Raw genomic sequence first — 18360 nt, forward strand, 5'->3', positions numbered from 1 at the left:
TTGGGAGGTAGGGGGACACAGGAGGAGCTGAACCATGGAAAGGGGCAAAAGGAATACAGATGCAGTGCTTATGTACAATGTTCTCAAAAAATTACAAATATAGGGCACACAGAAACCACTACTAATAGTTATAATTAAATAAGCATTATGTGATCTACATCAAAGCTATGGCACGTTGTACGAGTGACAGCATGTTAGGTTTGCTTACACTAGCTTCAGCACGAGCATGTGAGTGATGCTTACACTGCTATGGCATAGTGACTATTGACAGCACTAGGTAATGGGAATCTTTTAGCTCCATTAGGACCCTCTGAGAAAACACATATAACACATTTCAGTGTTGTTCACAGGGAAAGGGAATCTCTTTTCTTCTGAGTAACTCATGATAATTGTTGCAACCATACTTCCTGACACGTGGCTGACTAGAAAGCTAATGATTTTGCCTAGGTGGAGAGCTGACTGAAGTCATTGTCTTAAATGGGAACTACCTGCAAGAATCCCTCGTGAGGAGCGATGTACAACTGTATCTGCTGATTGTGGTTGGCCTTGGATATTAAAAAACAAAATCGGTCACCCTACAACTGAGGAAGCTGAGCCCCAATTATGAATTCTCATAAAAACCTGGCAGTGCTTCAACAGTTACTGGTACTACACAGTAACTGAAATTCAGATGCCAGTTTGTTGGGTATCATAGATCCATCCACAGGAAGGGGGGTGATTTGTGTGCAATTGTCAAGACTTCCACAAAGAAACACACCTCAAGGTATTTTAGGATTTAATTGAAATTAGCCAGACGCACTAGGAACTTGACAAGATCAAAGCTCTACTTTCCACCTGCCCACTGGCATCACTATGAATGAAAGTTACTTCCGGTCTTTCCAGTGGAATCACTTCCATATGAATGGAGGCTGCAATCACCGCATCTATGGCAACCTGCACTAGACCTGCACAAAAAACAAAAGACAGGAAAGTGGGAAGGAAGCCAGATGGGAAGAAGAGAAGGGGGTGAATGGGTGTATGAAGGGGATAGAAGAGGGTAATGGGAGGCATGAACATATCAGTATATATTGTATACATGTATGAATCTAAAATATATATATATATATATATATATAGTTAACCAAAAAAAAAAAAAATCAAAGGGAAAAATACAGGAGAGATGCAGCAAGATTATATGAACAGGACCAAAGAGGAAAAGCGGGTTCCGAGACGTCTGTTCAAATCTAGTGCTGCACCGCAAGTGAGAGTCCACTCCCCAGGTTACAGTACAGAACAAACAGGGTCCCAGAGACAGATGCTTGATGAAGGATCCACCTTTAAATACAGGCTCCCCCAAATGCGGATGTTAAATCTTAACTTTTCTTTTACAGGTTTAGAGACAAAAAGAGCAGCTTCCTCTCCAGCAGGCGTAGGATCTGTGGTGATATTGTGTTCCCCAATATATTGTGCACCCTAATAAACTTATCTGGGGTCAGAGAACAGAACAGCCATTAGATATAGAGGCCAGAAAATGGTGGCACACACACCTTTAATCCTGGCAAGCATTCAGTTTGATTAGTGTGGAAATGAGAGAAATCCCTTTCAAGAAAGACGACAGTGCTCCGTGAGGTAGGTGTGCCCATTGTTCCGGTTGTTAGAAAGAATGAGTCTTGTGGCACGTTGTGCACAGATAAGAACTATTTTATATCATGCAAACAGAATGTTTCTGAAATACAGGTGGAGTGACAAGCTACTGCAGCTCCGAGAGAGAAAAAAATGCAGAGACATGGGAAGGGCCACCACTCCCATCCTCTGCAGATGGGAGAGTCTATGCAGAGCCTTGGCATGAAGGAACAGGAAATAAAGAATTTCTACTTACCTTTAGGTCTCTTTGAAACCTACTGTGTTATAAATGATGTCATAACTCCCCAGGTGCTCCAGAAGACTCCTGAGGTTTCAATTAATAATTGAGGGATGAGTACATGGGAGCTACATGTCCTCAGAATCCTCAACTGATGGCTTACAGTCTCTCCCCTATGCATGTTCCAGATCTGAAAGACCATCAAACTTGTTTGAGCCAAAACCAGAATTATGTAGAGGGAAAAGTGCAGAGGAATCTGGACTTAATGACAGTCTTCTGTCAACCTGGTTCTTTCTCCTTAGATAATTCACAACATCTCCACCCCATGGGAGGAAAATCAGGAGCATCAACATACAGAAAGCAAACCAACAGGCCTTATTGTTGGGATCATTTTCTGTGTGTGCTTTCCAGAGGAAGCGAATGTTAGCATGCAGATCTGTGTAAGTGGGAAATGTATCACAAACTGCACTGGACTGTCCTTTAGAGTCTGAGTTCTTCCTTAGAGAAGAAGCACATCTATGATTTGTATTCAGTTGGAAAATCATTTTGTTCCATTCTTCATAATTAGGGTAAAAGGTCACATATTCTGGATTAAGTCTCAATGTGCTTAGCGCAGAGGAAGTCAGTACTTAGAAACTGTAGTTCTGCTTTTTATGGCCCAGTTTTCCTGGAACTGAATTATAGAATCTTCTTTAAACTGAAAACTAACTGTGTTCATGGGTAAACCCAAGTTTAGGTTGATTGAGTAGAGGTGGATTCTGAGAAACACACCCACAGCCTCTGTTGGCGATCCTCTGTCTCCTAACATTCTTTAAGCACTGCTGGCCTTTTCTTTGGTAACATTAGACCACAGTGGTACTGAGAAACAATGCATCCAAAGATATAGCGAATCTTTGTAACAGCCAATTCCTGTCTTTTCGAGGCCCAACTTGGCCTCTATCTCCATGATGCTCCTTCTGCAGGGAATAGCTTTCCCCTTTTCATCCTGAATCTCAGGAACACAGACTCATACTTTAGGACTCAGTCCAGGTGTCATCTCCTGAGGGAACCACTGCTACAACACCTATTTTGCAACATTGATACATACTCCTTTGTTCAATGATAAATGGGCCTTTTCTTTTGACTATCTCTCAGGGTGTAATTCTTAGACTGGTGATGTCAGAATACCTGGAGGACTGGGAAGGTTTTATTTAAAAGCATTTTCCTTAAACCTAACTAAAACATTCTCGGAATTGAAAGGGGGATAAATCCCAGTGCTATTTTTAGTAAACTCCTTAAGTGATCTATAGAAAATTGAAAATTGAAGAACAAAGGAATACCAGGTGTGGGGCTCATGTCTGCAATCCATCATGTGGGGAGAGGGTTGAAGCAGGAAGATCACTATGAATTTATGTCCATTCTTTGCTACAGAGAGAGAGAGAGAGAGAGAGAGAGAGAGAGAGAGAGAGCGCTATGTCTCAAACAAAGCAAAGTCAACGGTTATAGAGAATAGACTAGGCAGTCATTCATGGATGTGTTCCTACTTTCTAGCACATGACTGGACATTCAGTTGGTGATTGACAAGTGTCAATCTGATTCAGTCTTTCCTTCATTTTTTTCATTCAGTCATTTAATCTGTAAGAATTTATTAAGCACTTATTGTGCCACTGCTTAAATTTGGAATGTCTCCCCAAGATCCTCATGCAGAAAACAATTGTTCCCCCAGCTTGGTGCTATAGGGAAGTGGTGAAAATTTTAAGAGGAAGGGTCGATAGGTAGTCTCTGGGTCTTGAGGGGGATTCCCTCAAAAGAGACGGTGTACCCCAGTCTCTTTCAGTCACTTTTGCCTCTTGGCTGTGAGGGTGAGTGAGGAGTGAGTTTGGTCTTCCTCCATACCTACCTGGTGTTCTGTCCTGCAAAAGACCAATCAGTCATTGGCTTAAAGTTTGAAAACTGTGAGCTAAAATAGACCCATTCCCCTTGTACATTGATTATTTCAGATAATTGCTATAGTAATGGAAGCTGAGTCACATAATATATACCACTTATTTTTCTGGAAACTAGAAAATGGTGAGCAAATATAATATACTCATTTTATGGTCATGATGTTTTGAAAAATCTCACAGTTCCTATTGTTAGTTGCATGAGAATAGCAAGCTTTTTGCTGTAGATGGAAGTTTCTGTCCCACCTGGAATGATGTGGGAAAATGCTCTTATGTGCTGTAAAGATTTGTCACTCATATTGGTTTAATAAAATGCTGATTGGCCAGTAGCCAGGCAGGAAGTGTAGGTGGAGCAACCAGACTAGGAGAATTCTGGGAAGAGGAAAGGCAAAGATAGAGTTGCCAGCTAGATGTATAGGAATGTTGGACTGAGAAAATGTACCAAACCATGGGGCTAAACATAGATGGGAATTATGGGTTAAATGAAGCATAAGAGCTAGTTAGTTATAAGCTTGAGCTATAGGCCAAACAGTGTGTCGTTAATACAAGCCTCTGGGTGTTTATTTGGGACTTAACAGCTGCGGGACCAGGCAAGACAGAAACTTCTGTCTACAATTTGCTACAGCGCTGAAACTTACATCATTTCTATGTGTTTGTTCTTGATTTATAGAAACCCAGTTCTTTCCCCCACCTTTCAAATTCTGCCACCACTTCCAAGCCCAGCTCACCCATTTCACCTCTGAAGACATTTTCTTTAACTCCTGAGTCCTACATACTCTTTCCCATTCTTATTCATTGAGAACTCTCGTTCATAGTTGTTTCAGAGATTGCTTCAGTCATTACTTTTGGGGGGGATTGTTCTGTTTTCTGCAGAGGGGAGGTTCCATATTATTTTGTGCTTGTGTCATGCATACATGGCAGGTCTCTAACACTGCAATATGAGACCTAGAAAAAATGCTATATCTGAATTGCTCTCGTGCTTTCATATTTTATTAAAACAGAATATCTTCAGAGAGGAAAAGAGAAGACTAATGGATTGCTCTGGCATGGAACATGTAAAGTTTATCTTTTTTTTTTTTTTTTTTAACCAAAAGAGTCTCCATTAAGCTCCCAAGCTCTTCTTTCCCTTGCAATAAAGTGTTTTCCCTGATTATGGAGGCAAACACAAATGAGTCAGTACTGTTAAAAACAACATACTTTAAGAAGGTTGTGTCTAGAAATGTTTTAGACAAATATTTATCACATGAATCAACGAACACAGGCTGAATGATTCCAATGCAAACACATGTGTGCAGTTGTAAGCAAGTTTTGTTTTTTTAATGGCTTTTCAGTAATGAGTAGTTACTGAAGCCCTGCTGTGAGCCAGAGTAATCTGGGAAAGTCCCATGTCCAGTCACACTCTGCAGCCATTAAGCTGCAAGGTGTACAATTGCCAAGGAGAAACTTGTATAATTTTTTTAAAAAAGATTCCCCAGGTTATTAGAACATTCAACAAAGTTTAGCACTGTTTTAGTACATTGTTAAGTCATGATTGAAGGATAATTACTAACAGCTGGTTGATATTTTTATGAGGATAGATGATGCTTTGATTTCCAAAAGAAAAAGATCAGGTATCTTAATGAACCTGTCTTATACAAACATTCTTTTGAATTGAGCTACTGTAATATGTGTTAGTCAAAGTCCAGAACAATGAATGGTTTATACTAATTTGACTCAATGGGTCACAAAAAAATAAAGAGGACATGAAGTTGGTAGGCAGCTGTGGGGAGGCTCTGAGAGGCATTGGAAAGGTGGAATGGGGACAGATATGATTAAAATATGCTATATACATATATGAAATTATCTGTGAAAAAGTTAAAATACATTTTAAAAAACTGACTGGTTTAAAACCTCATAGGGATATAAATTTGGCTGTGACATAATATCTGACATTGTTTTTTGGAGTTGCCAGCAGCTAATATTCCAGAATTCATCTTACCATGCTATGCTCCATCCACAGACAGAAGAATCTCACAGGGGCATTAACGTCAACCTGCAAGCAAGTAAAAGCTGAAATCATAAGAAATCAACTCAGAGAAGAAAACTTGGGAGTTTACTGTAGTTTTCAGTATTTAACAGCAGAATATAAGATGATATATTATGTTCTATACTATTATAGTCACATGACCAAAACAAATAATGTGAGGGGAAGATCTGATCCCCTAGAACCACACACGGTGTTTTATACACACTGTCATAATTAGCCTTATCAGGAATTCTATAAAGTGTCCACTATTGTCTCCATTTGCCAGATGAACAATTTCAAATTACAAAAGATTAATATTCTACTTAATCTGGAGGCTATTATTTCAGGAACCCAAGCATGACTTTAGATCCAATAGATTCCAAGATTCATATTTTTCCTTTGCAAAGCCATAAGACCTTGTCCTTTCCTCTTTTTCTCTGCTCCTGTGGGAAAATGTGTTGTGTGTTCTGTAGCAACAGGCTGTGTCTTTAAAAGAACATAGGCTTATTAAGTCTGACTTGAACAAACTGGAACTGAGTGTCCACATAGTGTCATGGGATGGAAACGGCATACTGAAGAGATTTGATCCTATTCTTGAGGAAACTCCAAACACTTTATAAAAAGTGTCTACTGGCTTGAATGGTTTCCAGACTGGCGAACAGAAGAGTCTCTGACATCATCATCCCTCAAGACCTAAAGTAGTTTAGCTTTACGATGTTCTTCCAGAGACCACAAACACTTAGGGGAGAAAAATTCAGTCCACCATACATGCCGCTGCTTTGGGGACCATGCTGTCTCTTGACCATTTTTAGAACTTCCACAAGACATAGCCAAGGGTAGATGGCAAGATCCTGGTGCTGTTGGAAAGTGCATCCATGACTCACTATCATGTCTCAGCAGTCTCCCAGCTGCTCCACCCACATTTGTGATTTGCATCATTAGCTGTTCTCACCAAGAGGTCTGAAGAGTTATAGGCTCAATTCTGCTTTCTCTGAGTTGCATCACACCACTGGCTATGGAAAATACAGTATCTATTTTAGTGAGACAAGTCTTTTCCGCTGCTCCACCTCCTATCAGCAAGTAGCTTGAAGCCTGCTGGAGGCAGAGTAGAGACTTTTTGTCAGTTGTGAATATATTCACAATGAAATCGCCAGAACAGCTCTGTCACAGCCCTGATATCTCTGCTACAGATGCCTTTATTTATGCTCTGCTCTGCGTTTTAAACTCACACATGTTCTTTATATCATCTGAGTGTTCTATGGCAGACTCCAGTGTTCCAGTCTGATTATAGACTCTTCTCCCGTGAAATGTGAAATGGAGATGTCTAGTCCCTCTACAGCAGCCCTATTACCCCATTTGTCATTTCTCCTGATTCATTCCCCATTTGTGTAAGTCTTAGCCACACTGCATTCACTCCTTCTCGGGTGTAGGAGCCCGTTTTCAGGTTCCTCGTGGCTTTACCCAGCAGATCAGCATAGAGGATGATTAGGACCACGGGCCTGAGTGCAGGTGTCTGAGATGGTCTGCACTTGGCTGTGCTGGAGGAGGAGGTCTTTTGCTCCACCCCTTGGTGTCTCTATAAGAACTCTGGTGCTGAGACAGTCGGGGCCGTTGGAATAGGTTCCAGGCCCTCTCGAGGCTATCCTTTATTTTCTATCTGTTTATCTCCGCAAGATTCTCTGCAATAAATCCTTCTATCTAATATTTCCTGCTGCTCGCACTCAAGAAAACTCTGGGGAGCTGTGGGGTTGGTGGGTAAACGCCCCACAGAATGGCGCCCGAACAGGGACTAAAGAAAAAAGAAGAAAAAGGGACTAAAGAAAAAAAGGGGGGATTAAAAAAAGGGGGGACTAAAGACAAATGAACAGGGACTAAAGACAAAGTAATAGGGACTAAAGATAAAGGAAAATAATAGTTTTATTACAGAGTTTTTGGTGAAAGTGTGGGTCAGCCCTGCCAGTGGAAAGGCATGCCAGTGTTATGGAGAGGCAGGGGTTTTATCCTCGAGAGAAAAGGAAGACTGGAAGGATGTCCAATGCTGCAGTGCAAAATTCTCTTCTGTCAAAATTCTATCTCTTTCTCAATTTCTATCTGTGAAAAATAAGTATAACGTATAGGGTAGTAATATAGTTTAGGAAAAACTTAGAAGTGTAAGATTGTGTAGGAAAAATAAGTAAGGCAACTAGACAGAAAAACTCTTCAATTTTCTAACTTTAGGGGCTATGAATGCAAACTGGGGGGAAAATCTTTCTTTGGGCTTTGCGGGTAGTAAAAAAGCTCTTCTTTGAGCTTATGGGGAAGAAAAAGTTTCCTATGGAAGCTTTTGACCTGGGGACAGGTGAAATGCTAAGTCCAAGTGGCAGGAGAAAGTAACTTCTCCCTGAGGCAATAATGGGGGTGTAAGAAGTCAGAGTTTAAAGTTGGGAAGTTTTGGGAAAAGTTGGTCTTTCTTTCTCCTGGGGGGGAGGGGATCTTTCTCTTAAACGATAAAGCTTTTCTTGGAAAATTTGGGGGAAAAATCTCTCTAAAAAGCCTTAATCTTTCTCAAAAGCTCTCTTAAACTTAAAAACTAAAGCCTTTAACTTTCTCTCTCAAGGACAAATTAGAATCACCTGAAGATATTAGTATGGGGACCGCCTGTGATTAGCTCTAAGGGAAAACAACAAACCTCTTAAGACAGCAAAACCTCTCCAAGTTCTCTTTCAAGCTTTAAAAATCCTCCCTGCAATGCTGGAGGCAGGGACAAGTTCCTAAAAACCTCTTCTAAGCCCTGTCTCTTCAAGCTAGTAAAAGACAGTGGGTCAGAGTACCTTGAGGGAAACGCTTGGGAGAGTGGGTGAAGAGCTACAGAGAACCCAAAAGGGCAGGAAACTTTACCCGAGAAAGGCAAAAAAGCCAAGCTTTTCAGTTACAGCCGAGCTGAGGCATCAAAGGTTTTGAGTGTTTCAGAATGAAAAAGCTTGCTCCTAATCATCCTAATGCAAAGATCCCCTGAGGCAATGCAAACTGTTAGCATTGTATCTTCTCTTCTGACCAAAAACCCAGGGGCGACTGGCCAGCATCTCTGAGTTAGAGTACATTCTTTACCTTTTGAACAAACTGCCTGCAATGAGTAATTCCTTTGCAAATCTAATAAGGAGACAAGGAAACAGGCATTCAAAAAATAAATGACTGCTTTATAGATGGGAAGCAAACTTCAGAAAATCTAGCTGTCTTACAAAACAGTTGCTTCACCTGAAAGTTCCTTATAAGAAATCAATGCTAAATATTACAGCTGCTAATGACATCAGGAGTTAAAGCTAATGAAGTGAAAATACTAAATCCTGAAAATGCTTTTTCTCAGAGTAAGCTAATGAAGGATATGTTTCAAGCAAGAACATCTATGTTCTTGACTCCTTTGAATAGTAACAGTTTTGGTGAAACTATTGGAACTAACAACAACCAAGTCAAAATGTTTCAATAAATTCAAGATGCTATTCACAAAAGAAAGCTGCCATGCTTTGTGGGCCATATTAGAGCTCACTCCAATCTTCCTGGTCCTTTAGCTGAGGGTAATGCGAAATGGAAAGATCCCTGCTTGGGATTATGGAAGGGTCCCGATCCTGTGTTAATATGGGGTTGAGGACATGTTTGTTTTTTTTCACAAGAGGAGAATGAAGCTCGGTGGTTACCGGAGCATTTGGTAAGGAGCGTGGAACTAAGGAAGGGTCAGCTCCAATGACGTTCCTATAAAGGAACCAGAATGAAAGTGGCTCAATTAGTGTTTCTGAGGTTTTGTCACTGGTTAATGCAAACAGCGAGGAAATAGAGGAAAAAGAGCTATGCTGCTTTTGGCTTTACTAGCTCCTTTAGAAAAATACTTTATATCACCTAATAGCTGTGCAGTATTTGGCAAAGAACTTTACAGCAGCTAAATATGGTAATTTCACCCTCAGGGTGAAGTGAAGTTTTTCAGTAGAACAAACCAAAAGTACTGCTGTAATAGAAACATTTGTCTGAATTGAAGCACTTAGGGGAACTACTATGAATTTGAGTGAAGGGACAGCCTCTAGTTAAAAACTGTCTACCGCTGACAGTGGAACTCTGCTGGTCTGGAATGGCTGAGAGAACTGGCAACTTTGGAGTGTGGTGTCATCCCAGGAAGGTTACAGTCCCCTAGCAACAACTATCACAATTCTATAACAACAACACTCACTAAATCCCAGTGCTTTATAACAAAGCTGACTATAAACTCTAAACTTTAGAAATGATGTACTTACTTCCTGTCTAGTTAAGAGAATCTTTCTAATAGAGATAGTGATAATAATTAAGAGTAAGAAGTAGAAAGACGAAAATAAGATGTGTGAGTTTGTAGAAATTATTCTGTTTTGTTAGATCTGTGTTAAGAAATCTTTAGGTGTTTGCTAAGTTAAATATATGCTAATGGTAGCCCTATATAAGTTTGTAAAATAGATCTATAGAGTTCCTTTAAGAATATAAGCTTGCAAGAAATATCTAAGGTAGTCTTAAGACGTGTAGTAATGAGCTTATAAGGAGTAAAGATACTAGTTGTAAATATAAGTTCAAATAAGAAATAAGATAAGTATATAAGAAGTAATAAGAAATATATTTGCTAAAGTAGTTCTATAGTTTCCTTGAAGAGTATAAATAAGTAGATGTTAATGTTATATGTGAATTTGTAAAAAAAAAAAAGTGTAAGTGTTAAGTGTGAATCTATTCTTAATGTATATGGTGAAAGAACCCGAGACACAGAAGGTTAGTGTCCCAGTAAACTGTAAAGTAGGCAGTCTGAATGGTTTCAAAAGCTCCAGAAGCTGCTAAGAAGCTAAGAGTGGCAGACACCAGAAACAGCAAAACAAGGCATCCGCAGCTGAGATCCATGGAAAATCGACGCAACACAGAAAAAACCTGAGCTAACATCAAAAACGGTGCGGTTTAGAATACTACTGTACCTAAAAAGGTCTCTGGCTTGAGAATAAAAGTTCAGAGACGCTTGTTTGAACAAAAATTTTTAACTGCAAAAAGTTTTGGTTGAAAAACGTCTCTTCATATTTGGAAGTGAAGCCTGATACCAGAATTTATTTCTTGTTTGAACTTTTTGAACTTAAAATGAGATAAAATTACAAAAAGATTTTGGTTATGGATTTCTCATATTTGGAAGGCTAGTACCAGAATTTATCATTTGAATTTTAAGACTTAAGAAATGAAATAAATAATAGAGATTTCATTGCAATGGGACAATTTTGATATTATTCATAGTAATGACCTAGGAACTGTTTGCTGGAATTGGGTTAAAAATGGAACTGTTTAAATGAAGAAATTTATTTCTACCTAGAATCAAGATGCAGTTTTGTGTATGCATATATGCTTTATTAACTGGTGATTCATGAATTGTTTTGTGGAACTGTTTATGTAAAAACGGAATTACTTATGGAACTGGTTTTGTGTTACAAATCGAACTGTTTAAACAGAAGTTTGGGTTTTATAACTAGGCTTGAGATTTTGCTTAAAAAATTATAAAAGGGAGAGTTAATATTTCTTAGTCTATTTAATTTAAAAATATTTTCTTTGAGTGGATTAATGTCATGTTTTGTTAGTAAGAAATGCAAATGGGGTATACTAAGAGACTACTTTTAAAGTGTGTAAAGAGTTTTATTAAGAAACTGCTTTTGGATGTTTTGCTAGAAGTTTTCAAAGTGTTAATGGTTAGATTGAAAATATTGCTTTTCAATATGGGTTTGTAGGAATTGTTTAAGTTTGGGTTCCTCTAAGTAGGTTTGAGATTTTGTTTAAAAAATTATAAAGAAAAGGAGGAGTTATGAGATTGAATTATGTTTGCAGAAACCTATTGATATTAATGCACCCTGGTTTTGTGGAGTTAAGGAAATATTTAAGTTTGATGTGAATACATCGAAGTTCTTCCTATGTTCTGTTAGCAAGAAAATTCAAATGATTAAGAGTTAATGTTGTAAGACAGAGAAAATTGTTAACTATATATGGCACCATATATGCTAATTCAAATGGTTCTGTTAAGAGTTTGCTTTGTGTTGTAAGATTGGGAGAATTGTGACTATGTATAGCAATATTTATGCTAACCTGTTAATGGTAATGATGAAGCTAAGGGATTCTTTAAGTTTGTAGTCGCCTTAAGAGTTTTTGGTTTAGAAAGGGCTTGAGGCAGCTAAGACTGCTGTAGTCACCTTGGACCTAATTCAAAAGAGAAATGCCATCTTTATCATCCTCTACTCCCATACTGGGAGGTGTAACAGCTATGGAGATTGCTGTAAGCCATTAATATTTTTTATATATTAAGAAAGGGACCTGTGGGAGCCCGTTTTCAGGTTCCTCGTGACTTTACCCAGCAGGTCTGCATAGAGGATGATTAGGACCACGGGCCTGAGTGCAGGTGTCTGAGATGGTCTGCACTTGGCTGTGCTGGAGGAGGAGGTCTTTTGCTCCACCCCTTGGTGTCTCTATAAAAACTCTGGGGCTGAGACAGTCGGGGCCCGTTGGAATAGGTTCCAGGCCCTCTCGAGGCTATCCTTTATTTTCTATCTGTTTATCTCCACAAGATTCTCCACAATAAATCCTTCTATCTAATATTTCCTGCTGCTCACATTCAAGAAAACTCTGGGGAGCTGTGGGGTTGGTGGGTAAACACCCCACACTCCTGTTAGACTCTCCAGCATCCCTGCTTCCTTTCCCTCCCTGAATATTTAAGCCATAAGTACCAGACCTTGTAGTCATCCGACCGTCTGCCTTCTCTGTTTCGGCAACCACTTGGATTACTGTCACACAGAATCACACACAGTGTTTTCACTATGATTGCTCGCAGCCAGTTTAAGTTGGTATTCATTTCACAGTTCTCTCTCTCTCTCTCTCTCTCTCTCTCTCTCTCTCCCTCCCCCCCCCCTCTCCCTCTGTTTCTCTCTCTTTCCCACACATTAGGTCTACTGACTAGCAATGACTATGGAGTCTTTCACACTAATTTGGCTCCTTTCCTTAATATAGCTTGCTTAAAGGCTTAAAGGGTTTCACTGTTACGTTCTTTTCTTAAAAAAAGAAAAATCTTAACTGTCCTCCAGACTTTTCCTGCCAAACTCTTATCATACTTTACCCATTACAACCTTATTTTTCTTCTATAATCAACCTATTTCTCCAGTATATACCATTCTAAAACTTAAAAAAACAAAATTCTTCTGATTTTATATCTCCTCATATGTAACATAACATTCATATCTGACATGGTCCCAGAAATATTTAGCTTTAACTCTAATGACAATATGAATTATTATTTCTAATCTTATATTTAAGACATTTTGAGCAGTCAGATTACCTTCCCAACATCATCAGGAATATTGTTGGCACAGCTGGGAGTTGGGCCAGGGAAGAATAGCTCAGAAGACACCAGGTGTTCCTTCAGCATTTTATCTGTTTCTTTATCTTTTCAGTAAGATTTTCAAAAAGTAGATAGAATGTTCACATTAATTTCTTATGATGAAAACTCTTCTGGGATCTCTGAAATCATGGTTGAAAGTCACCAATGACTGGTCAGTCCAACAGACATGCATGGCTCTGTTCAGAATTATATCAGCCACAATCCTTAGTTCATGACTGTGATGCTTGACACTGATTGTTAGTTTGACAAGATCTGGAATTAGCTAGGAGGCAGTCCTCTGGGCATGCCTGTGAGGGATTATCTGGATTAGGTTAACTGACATGGAAGATTTCCTTCTGCTGTTGCCAGCTCTATTCAAGGGGCTGACATTCTGAACTGAATAAAGAGAAGAAAGAGAGCTGAGCACAAGCTCTTTGCTTCCTGTGATATGATGTGAGCAACTGCCTCAAGCTCCTGGGACTATGACTTCCTTATGAGAAAGAATGCATGATTCTCTTCAATTGTGATCTGAAAAAAAAAAATCCTTCTTGCCTTAAATTGCTTTTGAAAGGTATTTTTTGTCACAGCAACAAGATAAGTAACTAATAAAATGACATATTCAACATTGGTCCACTTAAGGTCTCTTTTTCTGTTATTGGGTTTAGGATAATTATTTAACTATACCCATTAAATAAATGATAAAGCCTCAAATCAGCCTGTTTCTGACTAGACTTAATCTTTCCATCCCAGCCCCTGTCTGCTACCACCCAAGTAAATCAGTGCAGTAAATATGTTCCTCTTTCCTTTGTTTTAAATTTGAACTCTTTTTTTGTTGGGGGGGGCATTAAAAAACTATCAGGATACCCACAATTAATTTACTGTTGTAGTGTGAATATTCACACATATTCTTGTGTCAGTTGCTTTCATTAACTTTTGCTTCTCTGAAACAGCCTGTTGTAAGGAGTATAACAAAGTACATCAGCTCTTCCACTCCTGGGTGTAGCTGAAGTTTTCCTGTGTCCCATCTGGCTGGTGGTCAAGACAAATCTCTCTCACCCGCCAGTCCTGCAGCCACTCAGACCCAAATAAATACACACAGGCAAATATCATTTTTAAACTATAGCCATGACAGGCTTCTTGTTATCTAGTTCTTATATCTTACGTTAACCCATTTCTATTAATGTATAAGTTGCCAGATGGCCATGGCTTATCAGTCTGCTGGCATGTTGTTCCTTTGGTGGCATCTGGCATCTGCTTTTTCCTCTCCTTTCTCTTCCTATCTATCTTGGATTTTCTGCCTGCCTCTAAGCTGCCTTGCCATAGGCCAAATGGCTTCATTTATCAACTAATCAGAGCAACATATTTTCACAGCATACAGAAAAACATTCCCCCATCACTTGGGCTTCTGAGCTCTGGAGTAGTAGATACACTATGGGCCTTACATTAATAATCTAATGCTTGGTGATATCTGCTGGCATCTTTCTTTTTGAAAATCAATTCTTTTCTTCATTTTGTGCTCTACTCTGGCCATTCCTTTGCATTCACTTTTACTGTTTTTTCTAATTCATCTTTCCTTTCCTGTCATTGAACATGGATATTATTCAAGGTTCTTTTTTTAGTCCTCTCACATTCCTATTTCCTCTGTTTTTTGTTTGTTTGTTTTGTTTTGTTTTTCAGTGCTGGGAATCAACCAAGACCTTGTGCTCTGATTGAGTCACACCTTTAGTGCTCAGTTTCTCTTTCATAAGTCACCCTCATGCAATCAAAGGAAATTAGATGTCCATGTTATATATATGAGGAGTGGGAATGTAAATTCCCACTGCAATCTTCAGTATATTTCCTGAGTTAGAATAGTTTGTCAACCACCTCTGTGATTTTACCTAGGTTTTCTTCTAAAATGGAGAGGACTATAAGAATCACTTTGTGCTGATGAAAGGGTTGAGAATATTAAAGTGTGGAATGAAATTTATGGAAAAAGGAAGAATGGATAAATGGACACTATGTTACTCCTATTGTTTCATAGGTTAACCCCTCTCTTTTCCTTAACTTGGACATCAAAACTATAGGATATAATATAGGAATTCAACTACATACCTAAAACCTTTGCCCTAGGGATTAGTCTCAGTGGATTGCTCATCTGCCCTGATAGTGGCCCTGAATGGGAGATAAGAAAAGTGTCATTCTGCATCCAAGATATTCTAGCATGAATGTTAGGCCAGTGGAAGAATAAAACAGTGAATCTGGTCTTTCTTTAATTTCCATGTAATACTAAGCCAAATATTAGCTATGGGCAAAAAGAACATCCATCTTGCTGTCAGTTACATCTAGATAAGACAGCTGGATTTCAAGTCCTTCAAATTACCAAAAGGTACAACCAGGGTTTTCATAAGAAGCCACAAGATCACTAAGTTTGACAATGCCAACATTTTCGTAGGTGCCAGCCAGCGAGACATATAAGGGCCTTTTCCGCAATGAATTTGAAGTTATAAATGCACAGGAAACATTTAAACATTTATGACCAGAAACACACTTTCATGTGAGAAAAAAATCTCTGTCAATTTTTTCTCTCTTCCCGGACAGAGACTGCTGGGAGTATGTAATTCAGCTGGAATGCAATATTTTAGAAGCTTGAATTGGTGATTGTCAAAAGGAATGAAAAAAGAAAACCAACAGTACTTCAGTGAGATGAAATAGAAATAAAAGTTGACAGAAACACACATCTAACACTTGGCCATGAGGAACCAATAAGGGCTGCATGCATGGATTTATGACTAAAAATATTTTTATCAATATTCTTTCCAACATGAAAAAATTGAAAACAATCCAAATATCCAAGAATAGCATATGGGAATAAATAACTTATAATACAGGTATATAACTGAATAGTAATTGCAATCAAATTTCAACAACATAAAACCGTGCCCAGTAAAGCAGTTATTGTCCTTATAGAGCATTACAACGTAATCTTAAGAAATAAGGAAGTCATGGCTGACTGTGGTGGTACATACATGGATTCCTAGCATGTGGAAAGTTAAGGCAGGGGGATAGGGCATTTGAGGCCAACCTGGGCTTCTTAGCAAGTTCCTACCAAGAGAAAGAAAGAACAAAACCATAAATAAATATATAAATCTTTAGCATTTAGAACAATGGCAATCTCTAAGAGGTATGATTGCAGGTGAATTGATACTTTCCAATGTTCTCACTTCTCTGTATTGAAAGCTTTTCATTTTGTTCATATCAACCATTCTATAATTTTATAATAGTAATAATTGCAAATTTTAAAATTTAAACACAATAAACACTTGGTTGGTCAGTGAGCTTCTACAAACAAAACCAATAGAAGGGAGGGGAACTTATCTTATGTGAGTGAGCACAATAACACGGGCAACACGAACTCAGAGGCAAGTGTAGGAGTAACTTAGGTAGAGGATAGAGTGACTTCTAGGTGAAGGTGGTGTGCTGGAATCTGCCTTCTCTGGCCTCCCTCCAGTTTGCAGACTCTTCTCTTGGCAGGGGTTTTTAAGGGAAGGAGAAAACAGTTTGTAATGTTACCCCTTCTTTTCAATTTTAAAATCACAATCCAAAGCTACCACATCTGTGGTTTCACTCCTACTTGAAAGCAGCTGGTAACGCAGGAATGGTGTCTTGAACAGAGACAGGACTAGGGCAAGCTCAGGCTCCTAAGAGGAACCAGAGAGAAGGAATCAGAACATGTTCATTAGTCCTTTACAATATCTTCCTGGTGCATGTACAAATAGTTACTGACCAAGGTATTGTGTGTTGTAGCAGAGGTGCAGGAGACTCACCTAGAACATTACTCAAGAAGCCAGGAAAAGTTAATCAAGATTCACACTCAAAGTCTGCCCGTGTTCATTCCATGGGATACATTAAGCTTTCAGATCAACAGGCATGGACAAGCATAAGAAAGCCGGGCACAAGTTCACCAAATACAGCTTTATCTTCACTCTCTGCAAATGCACTGTTTGTGTCTCTGCCAGAGAACGAGGAGACTGACCTATCTAAAACCTTTCATCGCCACAAGCTTGTCTGAAAGGACAGCGCATCAAAAGACATTTGTTTAAACGAGTCTTTGTGGAGGAGAATTCTTATTGGAAACTTGGAATTGGAGTGAAGCTTAAAGTTAGGTTTACTAGTGGGGTCCTTTCCCTTGAGAATCTTGACTTTTTTAGGGGTAAAATTTTCCATTTATTAAAAACTACTTAGATTAATATGCTCAAATAATGTTTACATAATTCCACACAGAGAAAAAAACGGAAAATTCACTAAATCATCTCAGTGTTTTCTTGGCATAGAGACAACGATCCAGATTTGTTTAAGATTTGCTAACTCAAAAGTAGTCAAATTTGGACAATCCTGGCCTTTCAACTGTACTTGGGGTTACATCAGGAGGTTAAAGTTGAGGGACAAAATTTGGTGCCAGACTTCTGTGGATAATGGAGGAAGACGGATAAGAGAGGTGAAGACAGGGAGGCGAGACTGGACGTTCCGTATGGAACAGCAGAGGTTTCCTGGTGTTATCTCTACACATTTTTGGGAAATATTTTCTATTCTGCTTCCACTCCCTGTACTGTTCATGGTCTGCCATTTTGTGTCAGTGAAGAAGATATTTAAAAAAACAGTCTTAGTTATCAGAATCCCGTTCTTGAGTAGGTAGCCTCTCCTGCATCCTGCCTCAGTTGGGCCACAGTCTTTGACTAGCCTTCCCTTCTAACATTGGACTGTTGACTTTCTTCCCCAACTGCCTTTTCGTTCCTATGGTGTCTGTCCTTCCAACTCTTTGATCTTAATGTCTTCTTTGAGGTGAATAATTTCCTGAGCAGTTCTGCCATTCATGAATTTTGTTTATGTGTTTTGGCCAGAACTGAAGCATATCTCTTTAGGCATTGTACACACACACACACACACACACACACACACACACACACACACACACACAGCTTCATGGACCAGACATTTACCAGATCCAGGAACTGATTGTATGGTGGTTTCAGACCCACAGGAGTCATTTCCAGCCCCAAGTGGGTAGCTACTCAACCATTTCCCCGGCCACAAACCACACCCATAAGCAAACTTCTACATATTAGCTATTGTTCACAGAAAAAACTGGCCAGAAGACTGTGGCACAAATAATGCAAAACTGTGCCCACTCTGAAAAAGAGTATCTCATGCTGCGCACTGCACTGAACACACAGCA

General features: G+C 39.1%; 2 long non-coding RNA genes across 2 annotated transcripts; both read right to left on the bottom strand.

Moving 5' to 3' along the window:
- Nucleotides 1-779: 779 nt before the first annotated feature.
- Nucleotides 780-13512, bottom strand: LOC131907768 (uncharacterized). The gene is made up of 4 exons (XR_009378503.1): nt 13104-13512; nt 5741-5794; nt 1859-2030; nt 780-944 (listed from the first exon to the last, which is right to left on the bottom strand). It is a non-coding gene; the product is annotated as an uncharacterized LOC131907768 (long non-coding RNA).
- A 500-nt stretch (nt 13513-14012) lies between these two features.
- On the bottom strand, nt 14013-16826 carry LOC131896538 (uncharacterized). The gene is made up of 3 exons (XR_009375462.1): nt 16759-16826; nt 15240-15299; nt 14013-14096 (listed from the first exon to the last, which is right to left on the bottom strand). It is a non-coding gene; the product is annotated as an uncharacterized LOC131896538 (long non-coding RNA).
- Between the last annotated feature and the right edge of the window lie 1534 nt (nt 16827-18360).

The sequence above is a fragment of the Peromyscus eremicus genome, chromosome 1, assembly GCF_949786415.1.
Source record: "Peromyscus eremicus chromosome 1, PerEre_H2_v1, whole genome shotgun sequence".
Classification (NCBI taxonomy): Eukaryota; Metazoa; Chordata; class Mammalia; order Rodentia; family Cricetidae; genus Peromyscus; species Peromyscus eremicus.